This window comes from Hyaena hyaena, unplaced genomic scaffold, assembly GCF_003009895.1.
Source record: "Hyaena hyaena isolate Hyena2069 unplaced genomic scaffold, ASM300989v1 scaffold_132, whole genome shotgun sequence".
Lineage (NCBI taxonomy): Eukaryota > Metazoa > Chordata > Mammalia > Carnivora > Hyaenidae > Hyaena > Hyaena hyaena.
This window is the reverse complement of record NW_024080764.1, coordinates 1,994,265-2,011,017: the sequence shown is the minus strand read 5'-3', so window position 1 is coordinate 2,011,017 and position 16,753 is coordinate 1,994,265. Positions and strand designations below refer to the sequence as shown.

Genomic DNA, 16,753 nt, shown 5'->3' with positions numbered 1-16,753 from the left:
GCACAGAGCCCGACGCGGGGCTCGAACCCACGAACCGCGAGATCATGACCTAAGCGAAAGTCGGACGCTCAACCGACTAAGCCACCCAGGCGCCCCTGGTCAAATATTTCCTGAAATAAATATTATATCAACCACAGACTACTTTGTCCTGAGTCCTTTAGAAGAGCTTTTTAGCGATTTATATGACCTTATAAACAAATATAATGAAAAGCACTATGACAGTCCACTGATACATTGCCTTGTTGAGAATGTGGTTTCCATGCCAAGAACAAATATGAAAAATAGCATAATATCTCTGTCGCACAGCTAATCACAGTGCCGTTGTGTGCCCATCGGTTGATCTTCGGGAGGAATTAAGGGAGATTCAAAAGAAAGATTATCATGTGCAAACAATGAGAGCTTAGGCATCTTGCCGACTGGCCTAAGGTCTCCCCATCATTCCTGCAGCGTTTACTTTTTGTATCAGGAGTTAATTAAGGTGAAACATGAGGTAATTAGGGATAATCCTCCTGGCATCCTGCTGGCCTGTTGCCTCCTAGGCCATTGCCTAAACCAAACAATGTTCGCAGTTTAAGAGAGAAAAGCAGATTTTCATAAAAGTGATGCTCGTGCTTTTTAAAGACATGATTCCTCATCTTTAAGACTTTTTTCTTTAAATAGCACCTTTGCATGGAAAACGTATAAAAATAATTATTCTCTCCTTGAGTTTTGATTTAAAAAGAAAAACAAAACTACTAAATTAATACCTACCTTGTCACTGGCAGGATTATGCAGTTACATTTGTTCACCTTGCCTGTTACTACTAAATTAAATTAAATCTGTGCTAGTTTAAATCTTTAGTTTTGATCATGTTGGAAAATTATCCCCTCTTCCCCCAAGTTATATTCTCTGTACAGATTTGTCAGTGAATTGTGCATTTATAACTATAATTGTGGGGCGCGTAGGTGGCTCGTTTGGTTAAGCGTCTGACTTCAGCTCAGGTCATGGTCTCGTGCTTTGAGGTTTGAGTGTCGAGCTCTGGGCACACAGCTCAGAGCTTGGAGCCTGCTTAAGATTTTGGTCTCCCTCTCTCTCTACTCCCCTGCTCGTGCTCTGTCTCTGTCTCTGTCTCCCTCTCTCTGTCAAAAATAAATAAATAAATAAATAAATAAATAAATAAATAAATAAATAACTATAATAGTAATTGGTGGTGGGGAGGGGGATGAAGAAAAATGAAGAATAAAAGCAAAATGTTTTCCTGACTAGCATCCACGTATTTTATCCTTGAGGAACATTCTTTACAATGTGGTGAATAAATATGCCAGGTAGTTACTGACCTCTCCTTAGAATACATACGCCTCTGTGTGGTTAGTATATTAGTTCCAAAGTACGTTTTTGTATGAGTGTGTTTTGTGTCCTTGTGTATGTGGGGTTTTTACATTTGCCTTGTTAATGAAGGAAAGAATAAAAAGATTTAATATCTTTGTTAAGGTTTTCGAAGTTGAAAGGGAAGCACGTGCCCATTACAGATACCCTAGCCTTCTAATTTACCAGCCATAATAGAATCTGTACTCTTGCCAAAAGGCATTTTATTAGGATGTTAAGATTTTAGAATTGACAGACCCCCTATATTAATTAAACAGCAAATTGCTAGTAAGCAGTCATGACATTTATAAAGGAGGGCATTTATAGAAGAAGTAAAATCTCTTCTGCCATATTTTGTAATATCCTATCAGGTTCTGGGCTAAAAAACCTATTATAATAAATTTCATTTTGTGGTTGCTGATTATTCAATTGCTAACAGAGTTTTAACTTCTATTTAGACCACATTGAGTTCTTCTTCCCTGTCTTTTTAGCTGTGCTTTAAAATTGTTTATGCTAGCATCTCAAATATATATATATATATGTATATATATATGTATATTTTTTAAGACCTTAACAGAGATTAAAATGACTTCTGTGTAAAAAAAATTTAAAAATAAAAAATAAAATGACTTCTGCATAGTAAACCAAAAGATTACAGAAAAGTTTCATTGCAACAAGTTGCTAATTCATATCTTGTTTGAGACTCTGAAGCAGTTAATATTTATATGGGTAGATATGTGGCAAATCATAAACTCTTATTTAGAGGTGAATATCAAAACTTTCAAATGTCTGATTCTTTTTTAAAAAAATGAGAGGAAAAAAAAGCCATCATTTTTTATTCTTAGGCTTTAAGACTAAAGGAAACTCATGGTGAGGTTATTTGTGTTTCTTAGTGAATTTGGTGTCAGTCCCTTAAAGTAGATGTGAGACCTTTTCTCCTGCAAAATTGCAAAGAGACCATTTGCACTATGGCATTTAAGAATATATCAGATGAGATTTTCTATTGATCCCAGTGGCAGGGATGAGTGCCCTGAGAGAATAAATGAGCCGCCTTTATGAGGCTCCTTGTCAGCAAGGATTTAGCTGTTTCATTTGCAGATTCCTGTAAATGTTCACCAGATTCATGACCAGTAATTTTCGCTTGAGAAGGACTGGACCATGGGTAAGCAGAAGACTCTTTGTCATTAACGGTTTCAAATAGCATTAAAAATGTTCTGGCAGCTCAATTGATGAAGCTATGGAGCTCACTTGCAATGTGTCTCTAGCTAATATTTCCAATTATCAGGCCCAGTAAAGGACCAAAGTGAATAGTGTATAATAAACACACACACACACACACACACACTACATGCACAAATTCTGATCACATAATTGTTCAGTATCAAGATTTAAATTGAAATCTAGAGATAGTTACACTTAGAATAGCACAATAAAAATACATGTGAACCAGAAACTACTTTTTACATAATTAAATGTATATTTGCTAATCTTTAGATTCTTAAATGAGTTATCTCCCAAGTGATCAGTAAAGTACTTGCAATAACTGATTTATATGCCCTATTAGAAACAGTAGCTATGTGATGATTTTGACTGCATGTACTAGCTAGTGTACCAAAATTGGTTTTGTATTAATATTTGAGGCAGAAATTTTCCAAAAATTTTGAGCCATGGTAGATAATTAATTATGGATTAATATATCTGTCTATGGGGGCACCTGGGTGGCTTAGTTGGTTACGCCTCTGGCTCTTGATTTCAGCTCAGGTCATGATCTCACAGTTTGTGGGATCGAGCCCTCCATTGGGCTCTATGTTGACAGCGCAGAGTCCACATGGGATTCTCTCTCTCATTCTGTCTCTCTGCCCTTCTTCTGCTCATATTCTCTCTCTCAAGATAAACAAATAAACTTAATAGATGATAGATAGATAGATAGATAGATAGATCTGTGTGGAATCTGTTTCTATATATCAGTCTTTAGTATATGTGTTAATACATAAATCACCTACCCTTAATGTAAGGTTTCCACTTCTAAATTTATTATTATTGATATTATTATTATCGGTCTTAAAGTCTCATTTAGAAGTGTTAGAAAACTCTATAGGTTGTTTGTTTGTTTGCCTGTAGCAGTATGGTCTGTCTTACAAAGATGATTGGGTTACATACAATAAAGTGTTCAGTGACTTTTAGTTTCTCATAAGCACAGAGTAGAAATAAAAGTAGTTTAGTATCACTTTTAGAATTTTCCTGACTCCTATTGCCCATTTATCCTTTCTCCCAGGAAAAAAGTGCCGATAGGCTATTGTCCAAGGTCCTCCCTGGGGCCCTCTCATGCATTACTGGTGTGGGTGCAATTAAATAAAACCTTTATTGAGGGCAATTTAGCAATATGAATTAAATTTATAAAATGCCTGTAGTCTTAGACCCTGAAATTCCATGTGAGTAATGTATATCTCAGATAAATTAGTGTGTGCATGTGTGTACATGCAAAATGGCATTTTATGTGTAAATTTATGCATTACAGCATTGTTTTAAAGAGCAAAAGATAGTCATCAACCTAAATAAGATGCAGTCAGTGGGAGACTACAGGAAGGCCTCTATGCATTGATGCAGCAAGACTCCCAAGATACTTGATTAGGCAGAAAAAAGATTGGTGCTTGAATTGTCCATTACCATTTTAAACTACTGTATGAAAGTAAGAAAAATGAACATATATGAGTATCTGTGCACAGTAGTCCATATATGCATGAACCATATCTGGAAGGACATAGAAAAATATTAATAATATTGTTTGGTAATGGGAATGAACTGGGTGAAGCTTAAGGATAAAGCCTGGAGCAAGACATTTTACAATGTGCTTTAAAAACGCTCTTATACTATAGGGGCACCTGAGTGACTCAGTAGGTTAAGCACCCGACTCTTGATTTCAATTCAGGTCATTGATCTGTTTGTGAGTTCGAGCTCCACACAGGCTCTGTGCTTGTGGTGCAGAGCCTGTTTGGGATTCTCTCTCCCCCTCCCCCCCCATCTGTCTCTCTCTGTCTCTGTCTCTCTCTCTCTTTCTGCCTCTACCCTGCTCATGCTGTCTCTGTCTCTCTCAAAATAGATAACTAAACTTGAAAAACTGTTTTTAGGGGCGCCTAGGTGGCTCAGTCGGTTAAGCGTCCGACTTCGGCTCAGGTCATGATCTCACAGTTTGTGGGTTCAAGCCCCATGTCGGGCTCTGTGCTGACAGCTCAGAGCCTGGAGCCTGCTTTAGATTCTGTGTCTCTCTTTCTCTCTGACAGTCTCCTGCTCACACTGTCTCTCTCTCTCTATCAGAAATAAATAAAATGTTTTTAAAAATTAAAAAAATTCTTTTATACTATAAAAATATATGCAGAACTACATTTCATCCTTTATTGTTTCCTTACCAACCTGATCTATCAAGTTTGAATGTTCCAATTATGTTTTTCCTCCTCCCTACTTTAGTGATGTTGATCTTGACTGGCTATTAGAAAAACAGTCTAAAGACTATACTTTCAGGGATCATTTCTATAGTTCATTACTAGAAAAATAGCCTAAATTCATATTAGCATAGACTGAGAGCCTCAGTGGTAGACTGAGAGCCTCATATCTTCCGGAGATGTTTCTGAGTCAGAAGAGGACAGTGTTAACTCACAGGGAATTCTCACTGGTTAAGCTTCAGGCAGTTTCAGGAGGACTTTCCAGGCAGAGTAGGCAGGATCATTTGGTTAAAGTGAGCCCAGCAATCCAGACAGCTGTGGTGTTTTCCTGCACCTCCCTGACAAAAGAAGGAAGTCCCACCTTGATCACAGGATGCTTCTGAATGGAGACTGATGCCCGGAAGTCTCCCAGGCAACTGCACTTTGGAAAACTAAGTGGGACGAATTCCAGGTCCAGAAGGGACAGAACTACTGAGCTCTTAGCCAGAGTAGCTTAAGTTGTGGTTATGACATAGGTTTTTATAAAGACACATGTGATATTTGCTTAATGCTGAAATGTTTCTAAAAATTAAAGACTCCCCCATCCCTCCTCCAGATCTGCTGACTCAAACCCTATAGAGGAAGAACCTTGATTTGAGTACTGTTGCTTAACAGACTGAGCCACCCAGGTGCCCCTGAGTACTGTTGCTCAACGACTAAATCTCTCGGTGTTGCTTCCTAGATCTCAGTAAATAGAATGTGATCTCATACAAGAAGTGTTCCTTCTTCAAACACCCAAGCTCTGGGCAATCTTTGAGCAGCCAAATCCTGGGTTCTCTGTTAAAGATCTGAAAGTCTTTGCAAAAGCCTTAAAAATCTCATCCTGCCAGGGCAGTTCCCAGAAGTGCTTTCCTAATCCATTTCCTGGGGGCTCTCTGCTCACTCTTGTCCTAGTCCCACACTAGTATTTGATGCTGAGCTAGCCTCTGCCCAGGGGCACTGAGCTAGTAAAGCATGTTCCTTTTTCACTACAGCCAATACCTCATAGCTTTTGGGGACGATTCAGTGCAACAAATTCTCTAAATTCTATATGTGTGTGTGTGTGTGTGTGTGTTTTCTTTTCAAATTACCAAGCATGATATTGACCCCAGCACTTTTCTAGGCACTGAAGATTCCAGAGGAAACAAAATAGACCACAATTTCTCCATGGAGCTTTCTTCCTGGAAATGGATATAGACAATAAAGGCAAATAAAGAAAACATATTGTTAAAGTGATTGAGTTAAAGCATAAGAGAGAAAGCAGAAAATGGGAAGAACCTTATGTGTATTTGGGGTGGGGGTGGGGTAAGCAGCTGGGGAGTTGTGATTTTAGACGTAGTGGCCAGGGAAGACCTCCCTGAGAAGGTGAATTTTGAGTGAAGGCTTAAGGGGAATTGAAAAATAATAAAAATTAACACTGGGGATGAGAGGTGTGGATGGAAGATGTTCTAGGAAGAGGAAAGAACAAGTACAAAGGTCCCAAATTAGGAAGTGCTAGAAGGTTTGTGCAAATGGAGCAGTCTGGTCCAGGAGAAGGTAGGTTGAATGATGAGTTGAGGTGAGAATATTGAGCAGAGGCCGCAGGTCATGTACATCCTCTAGGGACTTTGGCTTTGATACCAAGTTAGACCATTGAAAGGTTTTGAGAAAGATGAGATCTGTCTTATGTATTAAAAGAATCACTCTTGGCATTGAGTTGAGAACTTCCCACATGGGGGCAAGAAGTGAGACAGGGAAATAATTTACAATGATCCAGGTGAGAGCTAACTAGATGGGGGCAGTGGAAGTGGTGAAAAATAATTAGGATCTGATAAATTTTGAATCTAAAACCATCAGAATTAGTACACTTTATGTGAGATAATGAGAAAAGGAAAAGAGTCAAAGATGACTCACCTATTGTCTGATCAACTGGAAGAAGGAAATTGCCATTACTGAAATGGAAAGACTGTAAAGGTTTTATGTATAAGTCAAATTTGATATGTCTGTTTTACATCCAACAATGGAGACATTAAGTGGGTGATTGGAGGTATGAGTCCAAGGAAGAGACATGGCTTCAACATTTGGAATGCTAGCATACATGTAGTAATTAAAGTCATGAAGTGTAGTAAGATTCTCCAGGGAGTGTGTGGAAGCAGAAGAAATCTGAAGACTGAACTTTGGGTCACTTTCATTTTAAAAGGTTAAGAAGATAGAGGACCTAGCAAAGCAGAAAGAAAACAACAACAACAACAACTGTTAGGAAGTAGGCTGATAATTGAATGAGTTTGTTATGTCTCAGGTTAGTGAAATAGATATTTAAAGATGGAGAGAGTGTTCAACTGTGTCAAATGCTACTGAACCATCAAGGAAGGTGAGAAACAAGAATCGATCATTGGATATAGCAATGTGGAGGTAACCACTATGGGAGAAATTTTGCTGGAGTCATAGTGGAGAAGTCTTTATTACACAAGGTTCATGAGGTAATGCGAAAAGAAAAACTGGAGACCACAAGTGAGGTTACTCCCAGAGTTCTTCAATACAGGGAGGAGAGCAATGGAGAGCATCAGAAGAGGAATGTGGGGACAATGGAGGAGATTTGCTTTCCTATGTTTATAAAATGGGATAAGTAAAAGCTTGTCTGTGTGCTTATGGGAATCACCTAGTAAAGAGGGCAAAGCTAATAATACAGAAGAGAAAGGGGGAAATTGCTGAAGCAGTTGTGCTTGAGTGGACACTGGGAGATGGAAGCAAGGGACAAGTGGAGATGCTGCTCTCCTCGTAGACACAGAGACAGATCATCCACTCGTGAGACATGGTAGAAAATGGGCCCAGAGGCAGTTATATGGGTAAAGGAGGTAGAGGATCATATATATTTGATTTCTGTAGGGTGCAGGTCATGATGCAAGATCATTTTTCCACATTAATGTTTGAGGGGAAAATATAGAAACACTGGATTCCATTGTTTTGGTAAAAGAACAATGAATTATGTTGAAAGAGAACAGATTCCAGACAGTGTTGAGATCTCTGGTAATCTATCACATATGGCGCCTTTTATAGTCAACTTGTATAAACAGAGAATTCCTTTTCCAATTTGGGTTAATTAAACAAAGAATCACTGAGTGCTCATGATTACGAAGACCCCACCCTGCCTTCAGGGGGCTGCCTATCTGGTGGAACAAGCCCCAAGATATGGTGACCACTTTCTAAATAAAAATCAGGACTGATCACCCCACCCATGGGCTGACAACAGGAGAGAATATTTAACATGAGGACTATTCAGGCATATTCAGGGCATATGTTCACCATTATTGTAATTAGTATCAGATGTTTGTAAGTGCTGACCCAGAGAAATAAAAGTGTTCCAGAAGAACAGAAGAGTGAATGTTTAACTTTGTCTGGGAGGTGTGGGAAAGCAAAATTCAGGCTTTGAAAATTACTGAAACAAAGGGAGAGGCAGGAATTAAGCTTGGGCAGGTAGATTAGAGTCATATTGAATGCATCTTATTCTCGGGAGTATGGATATTATTCTATAAACATCAACAGTGACATAATCATGTCTGTATTATAGAAAGATAAATCTGGTAGCTATGTGGAGGAGAGATTGGCCAAACTGGAGGTCATAAATGATTAAGTGTCCCCTGCAATTGTCCAAGAAAAATATAATAAGGAAATGACAAAGGAAAGGGCAATAAAATTAGAGGGGGTGGTTAAATCCTAATATGACATTTTTGAGGAAGGGAAAGAACTTTGAGACTCATTTGGAAAATAAAAGAACAAATAACAATGACTACAGGATTCTGATCAGGGTAAAAATTACACTTTGATGTCATTTGTCAAGATATAGAATACAGAGGATGAGCAATTTTGGTCAGGAGGTGATCAAACGCAATGAATTCATTATGTGTGTGTTCAGTGTTTGAAGCAGCTAGAAAGTTGGGATTTTTCTTTGACATCTTTCCTTTCTTTTAATGGACATTGGATTTATCACTCAACAAAAGAAGAAAAATAAAATTAGCAATAATTAGGTGCAACTAAAATGATGTGAAAGACATTCAATACTAAAGGACAAATACATTGTATACTTTCCAAAAGCAAGGGTTCCCAGTATTTTTAGTGCATGGTGACCACATTTTCTTGATTGAAGGTTTTTTGTTGTTGTTGTTGTTGTTGTTTGTGTTTTGTGGTTTTTGTCATTTATTGGATTGGCCAGAAATATTTTACTTTCTTCTTTGTTATTATATATTCACACTCAACCAATCCATTAATAAAAACAAACTGGAAAAATGTTTAGACAGGAAGTGGTAATGCACATCAAAGAAGAGAAATAATTTACTTTTCTTACATAGATTATGTGACCAGAGGAAAATGCTTTGGGGCATAGTCTTAAGATTTCCAAGAACTTCAGTAAAACATACATAATAAATACATCAAGCTCCCTAATGCATTTCCCAGTCATTAATTATACACTAAGGCTGTTTAATGACAGAATGGAATCCTTATTTGCCCAATCCACAAAGACCTCATTGATTTGTACCTTTCTGGTCTATGTATTTGATACATTGTAAAACTTCAAAAATTAGTAAATTCATGATATGCCACAATATTTTCCTCTGTTTTCTAATTAAACTATCATAATGTTCTCATGCTCAGAAAGCAGTACCTACAACAGGTAGATTTCACATGAATTTGTTATTGTTATTTTTATTGTGACATTATATATACTCAATCCAATGGTTTTTTTACCTAGAAACTTAGAGCTAAATTTAATGCATAATCATGGCAAATATATTAATTGCTTTTATCATTGATATACTTAAAATTTTCACATTTCACCTGTTTTTAAGAAAATTTTTCTTTTTTTAATATTTTTATTAAATAAGTGGCTTTATTATATCTTAAAATGTTTTGAATTTTGTTTGTTTTGGGGGAATTTTTGGCAGCAGAAAAGATGAAGGAATATATGACTATACAGACTGAACTAATAAAGAAGCTGTGTTGCTCTGCCAGGTTTTATTATTTTGTTTTGTTTTTATTTTAGTGAATGTAGAGAATGAGAGAGATGGTGAGCAGGGAGAGAGAGAGAGAGAGTCTCAAGAATGTCAAGCTGGCTCCACAGTGAGCGTGAGCTCCATCCCATGACCCTGTAATTACAACCTGAGATGAAATCAAGAGTCAGACACTCAACCAACTGAGGCACCCAGACGCCCTTGTTTTTTGTTTTTTGGTTTTTTTTTTTTAATTACCCCCCAACAGTGTTAGTAGCCCACTGAAACTAATAACCTTATATGATTTTTAAACCTGCATAGAGATCTATGAAAAGGTCACAGTAGCCTTTTTTTGTCAATTCTAGTGTCTGAAGCGATGGCAGCTTAGCTAGCATGGGACAGGCCCGCTACTTGAGCTGCAGTTTTGTTGTTCTCTTAATCGCCCTTCCTCATTCAGGGGACTATATTCTTCTTATAGAACCATAACTTTGCACCTTATTGGACAAATCTATCCTGAAGCAAGAATACACTTTTATTACAGATATAAATATTAAACTTTCTAATTATGTGATAGTTTTTATTAAGCTTGGCTCCACTTATCAAAGAGAGCTTAGAATTAATTTAATAATGTTAAATTTTACAACTTATAATTTATTTTTTTCTTTTCTTTTTTTCAGCTTATTTATTTTGAAGGGGAGAGAGAGAGAGAGAGCGTGCATGTGCAAGTGAGCAGGGGAGGGGCAGAGAAAAAGAGAGAGAGAGAATTTCAAGCAGACTCTGCCCTGTCAGCACAGAGTCCAACACAGGGCTTGAACTCATGAACGTTGAGATCATAGCCTGAGTGGAAATCAAGAGTCAGCTACTTAATTGACTCAGCCACACAGGCACCTTTATAATTGATACAATATTTTCATTTATATTTCTCATTTTTTAAAATTTTACTTCAAGACTCACACTCTATTAGTTGACTAAAATTTCTTTTAAGAACCATGGAGAAAAATATTGTGTTCATGCATTCATATAACTGAGACTTCTATGCAAACTATTTTACTAGAAATTATGGGATGTAAAAGGGTAAGATGCAAACTGTTTTTTCCAAGAACTAATAATATGGTAGAGACAGACATTTAAACAACACAAGATAGAATATAATATGTCCCATTGTAGCATTTTAAAAACTAAGCAGTGAGAACACTAAGAAAAAATGGTTAAGGAATTAAGAAAGTTTTACTAAAGGTGGCAAGTTCCATATGCCAAGAAGGATGAAATCATAGCTGTTTATAAGCGGACAAGAAGGTTAGAAAAAAGAAACAATGGGTTCAATTGTTTCCAAGAGCTGACCTATTAAATTAGCATAAACATGGTGGCTTAAAACAGAAATTTATTCCCTTTGTTCAGGTAGTCAGAAGTTCAAAATCAAGATTTGGTTCCTTCTAGAGACTTTAAAGGAGAAATGCCCCATGCTGACTTATGAAAAATAACAATTTCTCATTATTTATTGTTTTTTTTTTTAATTTTTTTTAATGTTTTATTTATTTCTATGAGAGAGAGAGAACAGCGTGAGCAGGGGAGGGTCAGAGAGAGAGGGAGTCACAGACTGAACAGGCTCCAGGCTCTGAGCTGGCAGTCAGCACAGAGCCCGACGCGGGGCCCGAACCCACGAACCGCGAGATCATGACCTAGGCGAAAGTCGGACGCTTAACCGACTAAGCCACCCAGGCGCCCCTCATTATTTATTGTTTTAATTTCTAAAAGAGAAACAGGCAGATACTGTAAAGGTCTTCTAAAGCAACATAATTCATTGGTGTGGTTTCAGTAATGTTCTATCATAGAAAGGCTTAAATTACACTTAGTCAGCTTACAGAGCTACATTGACCTATCCAACAGTGTAATAGTAAATATTATTAACAACAGCTATCATGTATTGAATTCAGATAAGGGCTTTTCATATATTATCTCATTTAATCTTTACCCTAATGGTAGTACTAGCCTGTTCTTAGCAGAGGAAAGAAAACTGAGGTGTAAAGTGGTTCATTAATGATAATATCTGTAAACACTCACATGTGATAAGCAGAGTAATAATAAACTAAGTTGAATATGAGAGGATATATTACTATAAAAATTAAAAAAAAGAAAGAAAGAATACATAGGCATAAGCATTGTAACAGTAATGTGTTATGTGACTATGGAAACATAACTCCATGTATGATAAGAAACCTACTTTTTAGCACTTTCTGCTTCTGCCTTCTGCAACAAAACCAGTTCCACAATATAAAACTATTATATGGCCACTTACTATGATAATAAAAATGAAAGCTATAGTACATATAACTCTAAGACCCTACTGTTTGATATTGAGAGCTATATTTGGTAAACTAGAGTTTAATATGAAATGCCATTATAAAGAAATTGATATGCGTTAAAAAGAAAATAAAACCAAGAACTCTAAAATGATTTTATTTCTATGCTGGGACTAAAGTTCTTGAGTTGCCTTATTAGACTTTTATTTCTCAAGTGTGATCTCCAGATGGTCTTCCTGCAAATGGGGGCTGGAGGAATAGTTAAAAATCAGATTACTGTGCTCCACTCCTCACCTTGAATCAAGACCTCAGGGACTAGGATGAGACAATCTACATTAAAAAAAAAAAAATTATGTTTATTTCTGAGAGAGAAAGAGAGAGAGAGCAAGAGATGGAGAGAGTGAGAGAGCACTAGCGGGGGAGGAGCAGAGAGAGAAGGGGACACAGAATCAGAAGCAGGCTCCAGGCTCCGAGCTGTTAGCACAGAGCCTGATGCAGGGCTCAAACCCAGGAACTGAGAGATCATGACCAGAGCTGAAATCGGATGCTAAACCAGCTGAGCCACTCAGGCGCCCCAAAGCAATCTACATTTTAAACAAAGATCCAGGATAATTCTTTAATACGAAATACCAGAGAACCACTGATCTAAGTTAAATGTAGGTATTCAAAATATACCATTTTCCCCCCATATTTAAAAAGGTATTCAAAATATACCATATATCCCCCAATTTAAAAAAAGAAACCCTATTTTCTGAATTCATTCTTTGATAAAAAGTTAGTACTAGTAAGGTGGAAGAGAAGGCTCTAAAATGTGAGAGTGATCTGAGCCTGCAGCGCCTCCGTAAATTTCCAGCACAAAGGAGTTGTAGTAAGTAAATACATAAGGTAAATACTTTACATGCTACCTTAATCAAATCAGTATGTTTAAAAAAGTCCTTGTTTTTAAATGATTTTTAATATATCTGAATACATGTACTCTATAGTATTTATAGTGTGTTTCTCAAAACGAAATTTAAAAGGTAGATTTTAGTCTGTCTCTTGCTATTCAGAAAGAAGGGCTCCACCCATAGGGCCAAATTTCCTGGGCACACATCCTTCTGGGAGTGGCTGCTCTCTTTACTTCCCCATTTAGCAGCTGTACAACTGGGAAACGGCCAACAGAATGAAAGCCACCTGCTCCTCCCATGGTTTCAGCCAAGCGGGCGGGATTGAAGCTTTACCAAATGTGTTGTCTGTCACTCTGACTCAGTTTTTAAGAGGAAATTATACCAGTCAGATATTCGTATAGAAAGTATGTGCTGTTAGTTAACTCCTGTTGTGCCTGAGGCTCCTTTCAGGCAACCACATTCCGTTGATTTGGAGATGCCTTTCTAAAATGAAGAGTGGAGTTGGTTTGAAGGTCAGAGTTTCATTGGAATTTCCAATGCATGTCTTTTCCCACCTCAGTCTATAGTTTTTTGAAATAGTCTACAAGATGGGATAGTGTAGAAAGAAGAAAATCACAGGCTTTACAATCAGGTAGATGTGAGGTAGAACCTGACCTCCACCATAATTTGCCCTGTGGGCATGTTCCTTTGCTACTCTGAGCCTTAGTTTTGTAATTGGAAAATGGGATTATTTTATGGACTAGGTGTGTGTGGAAATGTCATGGAACATTTGTTTTCATGTAAATGTTTAGTATTATCTTTTTTAAATTTTATATAATTTCTATATATTTGTGTTTTATGTATTTATCTACCCCAATGATATCTACATCATGACCAAATTCTAGAGAAGTTCCATTTCAAGTTTTCTCTCATTTTACCCCAAACTGGCCATTTGTAGCATCTTTGGATTTCTGTCATCTTCAACATTATACCCTAATATCATTTGACAGAGGTGATGCAACATCAGTATGAATTTGTGTGTACAAATATTTCTACAAGGATCAGGTATTAATGCTTTGTAAAGGTTAGCCCATATAATAGTATAGGTAGGGAAAATAATCCACAATTTTTTTCTTAACAGTTTCAGGAAAATGCTCTATCTAGGCTTTTTTTTTTTTTTTTTTTTTTAAACCAGGCCTCAGGTTTTAATCATTAAGAGCATTGAACTAGTAAGTACCTTCAGTGAGCATCATACTGTTAAAACTCTGTAGAAATGAGTGAAATGGAGAGGAAAATGACAAGTAGAAAGAGAAAAATAAAAGTCAATCAATAAGATTTAACAGTAATCCACTGATAGTCTTATTTTCAGTAGTTTAAGTAAACATTTTATTATAATGAGCAAATGAAGTAGTTAAACCTTAAATCATTTTTCATTTTAAGTTTAAAAAAGAATGTCTACTGTTAAAGCATGTTATCTTCCTTTGTACATGAATGCTATTAATTTAGACTCCTTTAATTTGGAGCTCATCAAAATCCATTCAAATGGATTAGTAATATCATGAAATATTAGATTCATGCACTGATTTGTATTCTTTCATTTAATGGGCACTTTGCTTTATACTCTTCTGGCAATTTTAACTGCTGAGGTAGCACTGTAGAAAATGCCAACATCGGCAGACAAGTCACAAAAGTCAAGAAGCCATTCACCTAATTGCAACATCAGTCTTAACTGCACAAAAGCTTGTGTGGTCTTATGGTACTAGAATCTGAAGGCAAAATCAACTTGGTATAGAAAGGATGGAGGATTAGCAGGCTCTTATTTTTTGACACTTTACACCTTTCACTTCCCTACTATACCCACTTTATCTTTTTGTGTCAAGACAATCTTCTCCAGAAATAGACATGAAGGTTAAGAAGGCATTTACAGTTAATATGTAACTTTCTGCCCAATGTTGTGGTTATCTTTGGATCTCGAAATGTTCCTGGCACAAATTGTGGCATATGGTGGGCATTTAGCACACATTTTTTTTAATGCCTTTGCCATGTCCTTCTATGATAGAGCATGACTCTGGAATCCATCAGCTCCCACACTGCTGGGTCAAAAATTACAGTCAGCTCCATGATATCGAACCACAGAATTATTTAAACAGAACTGTGTTTCAGGCATGGGTTTTAAAATGATCATCTTAGTATTTTTCTGCAAAACATAGCTGATGTGTTTCTGAACATTTATCTGACCTCCCCTCATTGAATTACTCCATCTTTTTTGCTGAAGCACGCAAGCATTGCTTGGGCACTCATGGTGATTTGCGCCTATTTTTCATGTATGTGTCAGCCTATGATTATATAATTATATGACTTTTGATAAAAGCATAGAAGGCTTGGAAAATAATGTGCCCTCCTTTTATGAATGCTCAAGTACTCTTTGAATAAAACACTGCTCACTTTTAGAGCTATGCCACTGGAAGGCAATCATTGAGTCTTTTATGTAAATTACTATTTTTCATTATTTATCAATTCCCAATTGCCCCATATATACTCTATTCTCTGTGGCAGTCAGAATTGTACATTCTAGGAGTTAAATGATTAAAAAAAGATTTTGTGGGATTAGATGCAATATAACACTATGCTGATATAAATAATTGCTTTTTTCCCTCTACTACTTATCAGGCAAAAAGAAAGGCATCAAAATATATGGCAGTTAAGTAATTGATGACCGTATACTTTTAATCAGCTTATGAAGGAAGATTTCTTCAACCTTACTATTGAGCCTCTACAATGGTATTCAGATTAATCACTTTTGAGGTCTAAATGAATAATTGGGGCACCTGGATAACTCAGTCAGTTGAGCATCTGACTTTAGTTCAGGCCATGATCTCACAGTCCACATGAGTTTGTGCCCTGCATCAGGCTCTCTGTGGTCAGGGCAGAGCCTGCTTCAGATCCTCTGCCCCCCTCTCTCTCTGCACCTCCTGCACTCCCACGCTCTCTCTCTCTCTCTCTCAAAAATAAATAACCATTTAAAAAATTAAAATAAAGTCTAAATGAATTATGATATTTCACATTTAAATGATATTTAAAGTCTAAATGAAATATATCTCACATTAATTACATTTTTATTGAATAGCTACTGTTTCCAAATCAATGATATTCTTATATAAGAATTTATATTTCGTGCTACAAGCTGTCAAAGTACAGTAAAATTTGGATAGCAAGTAACTTGTTCTATGAGTGTCTACAAGATGAGCAAACATTTCTAATAAATTGTAACTTGATAAATGAATGATGTCTTGCAATGGGAGTAGTACATGATGCCGAATGTCACATGCTCGAACTTGAGCCAATGGTTCTTGAAATGCACTTTGATATACAAGTGCTTTGGATTACAAGTATGTTTCTGGAATGAATTAAGCTTGCAAACAAAGTTTTTACTGTAATTGCAGAACCAAGGCACACACATGCAAAATACAGAATGACAAATAGCACAGGCAAAAAATTTAAAAGAAACAAAGGCAAAGTTATACTAGATTTAAATATATAAAACTATCCATTTTAAACTGTTGTTGACCTAGCATAACTACAAACTTATAATTTGACCTAATATCCCTCTTTTCCTCTCCTCTATGTCTCAGTCCTTGTTGGTCCCTCTGCTGGGAAGGTCTTTCCCCACTGTATAGTTTTGGCTCGAGCACAATATGCTCAAAGTATCTTTACTGAAATTCACAGGATGAGTTGGATTCCACATTATTGATTGCAAACATTTATATTTCAAATATGTCAATGTGTGGCAGTACCCTATTGCATGTGATTTCATATATGCC

The 16,753-nt window shown here is 36.7% G+C and overlaps 1 protein-coding gene and 1 pseudogene across 1 annotated transcript in view; both read left to right on the top strand.

Moving 5' to 3' along the window:
• ROBO2 (roundabout guidance receptor 2) overlaps positions 1-16,753 on the top strand; it is a 610,598-nt gene that overhangs the window by 358,270 nt on the left and 235,575 nt on the right. The gene's annotated exons all lie outside the window — the stretch shown is intronic.
• Positions 4,848-4,933, top strand: LOC120235578 (annotated as a pseudogene).